This window comes from Monodelphis domestica, chromosome 4, assembly GCF_027887165.1.
Source record: "Monodelphis domestica isolate mMonDom1 chromosome 4, mMonDom1.pri, whole genome shotgun sequence".
Taxonomy (NCBI): Eukaryota; Metazoa; Chordata; class Mammalia; order Didelphimorphia; family Didelphidae; genus Monodelphis; species Monodelphis domestica.
Genome location: NC_077230.1, coordinates 199,326,156 through 199,333,772, shown reverse-complemented (window position 1 = coordinate 199,333,772; position 7,617 = coordinate 199,326,156). Strand labels below are relative to the sequence as shown.

At 38.2% G+C, this 7,617-nt stretch overlaps 1 pseudogene; it reads right to left on the bottom strand.

Moving 5' to 3' along the window:
• Positions 1–1,312: 1,312 nt before the first annotated feature.
• On the bottom strand, positions 1,313–2,470 carry LOC100020518 (glutamine synthetase-like; annotated as a pseudogene).
• Between the last annotated feature and the right edge of the window lie 5,147 nt (positions 2,471–7,617).

Here is a 7,617-nt window from a genome sequence, read left to right as displayed (position 1 = left end):
GGTAGCTCAGTGGATTGAGAACCAGGCCTAGAGATGGGAGGTCCTAGGTTCAAATCCGGCCTCAGCCACTTCCTAGCTGTGTGACCCTGGGCAAGTCACTTGACCCCCATTGCCTAGCCCTTACCACGATTCTGCCTTGGAGCCAATACACAGTATTGACTCCAAGACAGAAGGTAAGGGTTTAAAAAAAAAAAGATAGCATTTGATTTGAAGTCCTCTGACTTCAAACCTAGTATTATTTCCAAGACACTACATTGCAAATGGCCATTTATCTTAAAGATGTAATTATAGTAACAACAAAATTAACCTCTATCCATAATCATAATTGAGAAAGACCTACCAAAGTTTCCAAGAATCATATTCTTTATGAAATTAACTTTTTTTCAGATTACATGTCAATACAATTATCACTCATCATTTTCTGACATTTGCCAATCATGATCCTTCCCCCTCCTTCCCCACCCCACCCCACTTCCCAAGATGATGGGTAATATGATATAGGTTATGTATATGCTATCATATCAAACTTGTTTCTATGTTCATCATATTGTGAAAGGAGACACATATCACTTCTTCTGTAATAGCGTCTCCTTTCACAATATGATGACAAAATTCTTACTACAGAAGAATTCATGACAGAAATAATGAAGAATGGCATGATTCCACCTATATTTAGAATTTGTCAATTCCTCCTTTTTCAACATGTATCCTGGATAATTGCATTGCTGATAATCATTGTCATTCACCCTTGATCATTGTGTTTTATTGTTGTTACTGTGTACAATGTTCTAGTTCTGCTCACTTCATTTTTCTTACTTCATATAAGTCTCTTACATTTTTTGTGATCATAATCATCATTTCTTTTGTTTTTACAGTCTCATGTATGAATTTAATATTATTCTCCATTCCACAAAAAAATAAGAAATTTCTCCCTCTACCTATTTCTCAAATATTTATTCTTTTATTTAATTTTTCCCCTGGAAGCATAAATCTTTGTTGATGTACAAATTCAATTAGATGGAAGCAGTGGTTATGTTCCCCAACCCCTTTTCCCCACTAACATACTATTTCTCAGTCTTCAAAAAGTCCTCAATAATGGGAAAAGATTAAAAGCAATCACCCAATTCTACTCCTCTTCCCCCACAAAAAGAAAGGCAAGGAGTTATCTATGGACACAAAAAAATGTTGTATCTTGTGCCCTGAGTTACATCTAGTAGAGAAAAGTGGAAGAGGAGACAGGTGAGGTGGAAGAGGGCATGAGTAAAGAGTTATGGGGTGGGGGATATAAAAGGTATCTGTACCTCTAGTTCACTTAGTTTTTTAACTGAAAGGGTTCATCACCTGTCTCATTGAGGAGACAAGTATGGATCAGTGCCTCTGAAACTGTGTAAGGGTCACAGTTAGCAGAGGGGCAGTGATCTGCAAAGTAGCCCTTCTTCTCCTGACCAACCATCCTGGGAATGCAGATGCTGCACCATGGTTGGTCACACCAGCAGAGAACTCATTGATGTTGGAGGTCTCATTGAAACCTGTCAGGTGTCGGACATTGTCCAGACCCCCTGTGAGATCATAGGCTTGGATGTGACACCAGTATCTCTTGCTGAGTTTCTGGATTACTTCTTTGATATTCTTTGGTCCATTCTCCTCTCTCATGGCCTTGGTACTGAAGTTGGTGTGGCAACCAGATCCATTCCAATTCCCAGTGATTGGCTTGGGATCACATGATACAATCATTTCAAAAATCTTCACACACTAGATGGAGGATAAAGCCAATGACCAGAGGTGATCTCCCATTTTAATTCCTTCACAAGGTGAAGGGATTAAATCCATTCACAAATCCCTTCACAAGTCCAATCTGGAGCACCCACTGAGCTGGCATCACTTTAGCATTTGTCCCCCCAATTTTGACTCCAGCATATAGGCAAGCAAAGTAAACAGCTTCTGTTATATCTCTTCCATAGGCTTTGTCAGCTCCCATACCTCAATAATAAAGATCCTGGGGTGCAGGGAAGCCATTAGAAGGCCAACCAAAAGCTTGTCCATCTATTCCCATGAAAGTATACTCTTCCTCCATACCAAACCAGGGTCTGTGGTTGGACACCAAATCCATTATCTGTTTACAGGTATATCTCAAAGTAATCTCTACAGGTTTTAGATTATACTTGAAAACTTCACAGAGAACTACTTTGTTGGGATCCTTTCAGAAGGAGTCTCAGAACAGAACAGCAGGAATGAGGTACATATCACTGTTAGATCCTTCAGATTGACAAGTGTTAGAGACATCAAAATTCTGTTCAGGTAGATCATCAATGCTCTTGGGTTCGCAGTCTAGGGTTTGGGTTTTACAGCACAGCACCTCATCAGTACCAGCAATCAAGATATACATAACATGGAATTTATTGCCTTGAGGCAGGTTCAAGTACTGCTGCTTGATACTTTCATTCAAGTGAGAACTAGCCAAGGTGGCCATGTTGGAAGCTCTCCCGGGCCTGGAAGCCTGTGGAAACTAGATGGCAAAGGGGAGGGCTCAGATCAATGGTGGCAATCCTGGCTGGGCTTCTGGGAAGCTCTAGGTGGAGGCTATGTATGTGGGGCTAGTGGTAGCTGTGGATATAAGCATGAGAGTGGCTTCCCTTCTCAGCTCTGTCATGATCACCATTTTTTTTATTTGAAAAAGTTGATTTAATTAATTCATTTAGAATATTTGTCCATGGTCACATATTTCATGTTCTTTCTCTCTCCTCCTCTCACTAGCCCCCGCCCCCATAGCCAACAAGTAGTTCCTCTGAGTTTTACATGTATCATCGATCAAGGCTTATTTTCATATTATGAATATTTGCACTAGAGTGATCATTTATTCTACATCCTCCATAATATTCCCATCAACCCATGTGATCCAGCAGTTATTTTTCCTCTGTGTTCCCATAGTTTTCTCTGTATATGACTAGCGTTCTTTCTCATAAGTCCCTCAGAAATGCCCTGGATCATTGCATTGCTACTGTTAGAGAAGTCTATTACATTCGATTGTGTCACAGTGTATCAGTCTCAGACAATATTCTCCTGGTTCTGCTCCTCTCACTCTGCATCAATTCCTGGAAGTCATTTCAGTTCACCTGGAATTCCTCCAGTTTATTATTCCTTTGAGCACAATAGTATTCCATCACCAACATATACCACAATTTGTTCAGACATTCCCCCATCAAAGGACATCCCCTCATTTTCCAACTTTTTGCCACCACAAAGAGTGCAGCTATGAATATTTTTCTACAAGTATTTTCCTTATTATCTCTTTGGGGTACAACCCAAGCAGTGGTGGGGCTGGATCAAAGGGCAGACAGTCTTTTATTGCCCTTTGGGCATAGTTCCAAATTGCCATCCAGAATGGTTGGATGATCACCATTTCTTAAGGCACAATGGGCCTTAAAGCACATGACACACAATTTTTTCAGTAATTCCACAACTGATGGAAATCCTATAAGTTTCCAGTTTTTGCCAACACAAAAATAGATGCAATAAATGCTTTTTGTATAGTTAGGTTCTTTCCCCCTATATTTGATCTCTTTGGGATACAGACCAAGAAGTGGTATTGCGAGGTCAAATGGTATGCACAGTTGTAAAGTCCTTTGTGCATGATTCCAAATTGCTCTCCAGAATGGTTGGGTCAGTTCACAGAGTTCACAAATATTGTCTCTGTATTTTGCTCAGGACAAAATGTATTTCACATGAAAGTTACATCTCCTTTCTAATGTGGGCATTTTATTTGTTGAAAGCAGCAGAAATAGAACACTTTGAAAGAGAGTGGAAAGCCACTTAAAGAAACCCAAAGAAAGCTAAGAGAACTATAGCGAAAGTGAGCCATTCAGATAGAACTTCTAAGAGGAAGTAAGAATGACCAGCTCATCAAAGGGAAACATATTCTCTAATGATAAACATGTTTAGAATGTAGATTTTTTTCTCAAGCAGCAATTTTGAGTATGACTAATTTTTAGACCTTTGAAAGTCAGTATTGTGAAATTTGAAAACAAAGATTTCTTGAAAGATTATGAGGAAACTTTATATTAATTACTTGTGTCAGGTTAAAGAACTATATATTTGATTTGGATCACTCTGGTGAATTTGAAGCACAGAAACAAGACTAGTTATGTCACAGTTACAGTAATATTCCATTAGAATAACATACTATCATTGGTCCAGTTATTAGTCAGTTAATGAATATTCCCTAAATTTCCAGTTCTTTGCTATCACAAAGAGAAATTCTACAAATATCATGTAAGGTTTGGGTTATTTTTCTTAATTCTGATCAATTTGAAGTTCCATCAACTGTGTATTAGTATGTATTTTTTCCACATCCTCTCCAACATTTGTCATTTCCTTCTTCTATCATTTGAACAATCTGATAGGTGTGAAATATCTGAGAATTGTTTTGTTTGCATTTTTCTAATTACTATTGATTTAGCATGGCTCTTATTCTTATAAATTTGAAAATGTTCTTTCTCTCTCTCTATATATATATGTGTGTGTATATATATGTATATATATATATATATATATATCTTAGATATGAGACCTCTATTTAAGAAACTTTCTATAATACTTTCCCAGTTTTCTGCTTTCTTACTAATCTTGGCTTCATTGGCTTTATTTGTATAGAAACTATTAAATTTAATATGATCAATTTATCTATTTTACATCATCTCAGAATTCACTCCATCTTTTGTTTACTCATTAATTCCTTTGGTATATAAATCTTTGTTACTATGCCCCATGTCCTTCTAATTTGCTTATATCGCTTTTTATGTCAATATCAGGTAGCCATTTTGATCTTATCTTAGTGAATTGTGTAAGATATTGGGCTATACCCAGACTCTGCCAAACTATTCTCCAATATTTTCAAGCCATTTTTACCGAATAGTGAGTTTTTAAAACTTAGATCTATACTTTTGTCAATGACCACATTATTGTAATCTTTTATTATTCTTTGTTATGTGTCTGTTCTATTCTACTGATCTATCTTTGTATTTCTTTGCCAATACCAGATAGTTAAAATAATTAATGCTTTATAATACAGGGAAATATGTGGTACTATTAGACTTTCTTTTACATTTTTGATTAATTCTCTTGATATTCTTGAAATGTTTCTCATCTAAATGAATTTTATTATTTTTTCAAACTCAATAAAATAAAATTTGGGCTAATTTAATTGGAAAAGCATTGATTAAGTGAGTTAGTTTAGGTAAGATGGTTATTTTAATAATATTGGCTTTGCCAATTAATTTTTCTACAATTATTAAAATTTTTCTATTTCTATAAAATTTATTTTATAATTATGTCAATGTAGTTCTCACATTTATTTTGGCAAGTATACTCCCAAGCATTTTAATCTGTGATTATTTTAAATAGGGTATTCTTTCTATCTTTTCTTGTAGGATTTTCATGATGATATATAAAAATGATGATGTAAATGGGTTTATTTTTATATCCAGCTACTTTTTAAAAATCATTGATATTTACAATAAAAATTTTAGTGGAATCTCTAGAATTTAACACATATACCAATCTGTTGTCCCCCAAAATGATAGTTTCTTTACACATTGGCCCATTCTTATTACTTCAGATACTTTTTCTTCTTTATTGCTTTGGTTATCATTTCTTTTTTTTTTAATGTTTCAATTTCATTTCATATTTATTTTTTTAAATATATTTTATTTGATCATTTCCAAGCATTATTCGTTAAAGACATAGATCATTTTCTTTTCCTTCCCCCCACCCCCCAAAGCCGACGTGTAATGGTTATCATTTCTAAAATGATGTTAAATTATCTGGGTAATAAAGGGAATAATTATCCTTAAATTTACCACAGACACCTCAGCATTTACTATAAATCTATATGTTGCAAAGAACATCTGAACACATGAGTTTTCATATTCATGGACTTAGTTTTGGGTAATGTGTGTTCCATCTTTCTACAGGTAGTCTCTCATCTGATAATCCCAGTTTTTGCCCTCTCCTCTATTTTTAAGGAAAGTTTTTGCTTTTCCCTTATTATTTAATAATTAATTATATTTAAGAATAACTTCTTATTAAGAGTTAGTGGCTTCCGGTCAAGATGGCAGCTTAGAGAAAGCTAAAGTTCAGATCTCCTGAAACCCTTCCTTACCGATATCAAACTGAATGCTCCTAGGACACCGAAATTAAAAACAATCAACAGCATAGACCCTGGGAGTCCTCCTCCTGGACCTGGACCTGGATCAAAAGGCACGCCCCCCCCCAAAAGCGAGACCACTCGGACCTAAGGGGCAGGCAGAAGGAAGGTCCTAGGACCCATCCCCCCCAACCCAGAGCACCGAGTTCGAGGCAGCAGAGGCAACCTCAGAGCCCCACGGCCTGCTATTCTGAAGGCCACATCCTGAAAACAACCTAACGCAGTCGAGGGGGCACCCAGACAGCAGGGAAACAGAGAGGGATGTGGAAGCTCATAACCCCATGGGAGGAGCCCTTGGAGCTCTGGGAAGCTGTGGCCCCTCCCCCTCAGAGAGCAGGGTCGTGTGGAACAACAGCAACCCTCAGGGCTGGCAAAAGGGCCTTGGGAGCCAGCTATTCTGAAGACCACATCCTGAAAACAACCTGACCCAGTCGAGGGGGCACCCAGACAGCAGGGAAACAGAGAGGGAAGGGGGAGCTCATAACCCCCTGTCTGGATCCTCCCATCCAAATTGCAATTCAACCCAGGGAAAGCTAATTTTCTTATCAGGAGCCCTTTCCCAGAGCTCGGGGAAGCTGTGGCCCCTCCCCCTCACAGAGCAGGGTATTCAGAAACAACAGTAACCCTTAGGGCTGGCAAAAGGACCCCAGGGCCAGCTATTCAGAAGGCCGCACCCCAAAAACAACCTGACCCAGTTGAGGGGGCACCCAGGCAGCAGGGAAACAGAGAGACGGGGGGAGCTTATAACCCCCTGGCTGGATCCCTCCATCCCAGTCTCAGGTCCCTGCCTCTGGGCACACTCAATTCAAACCAGAGACACACCAGCAATTCCTGGCTTCCCCAGGAAGACAGAACAACTTCATAGAAAGGACAATCTGCCTGGGGCTAAAACCTCTGAACACCAGACAGAGATAAGAAAAGCTAATCCTCCCCACTCAGATAGAGATGGCAAATTACACTGAAACACAAAAGCCCCCAAATTCCAAAAGAAAGAAGAAGAAGTGGGCAACTTTGGACACATTTTATGGAGCAAAAATACAAAACACAGAGGAGACAGAAGAGGAAACACAAGCAAATGCTCTGAAACCTTCAGAAGGAAATGGAAACTCTCCACAAACCCATGAAGAATTTGAATCAGAAATGATCAAAAAGATGGAAACCTTCTGGGAGGAAAAGTGGGAAATAATGCAAAAGAAATTCACACATCTACAAAACCAGTATGACCAAACTGAAAAGGAAAACCAGGCTTTAAAACAAGAACTAATAAAGCAAAACCAAAAGGCCAAGAAATTAGAAGAGAACATAAAATATCTCACTGACAAGGTGACAGATTTGGAAAATAGAGGGAGAAGAGATAATTTAAGAATAATTGGACTTCCAGAAAAGCCAGAAATAAACAGCAAACTCGACATCGT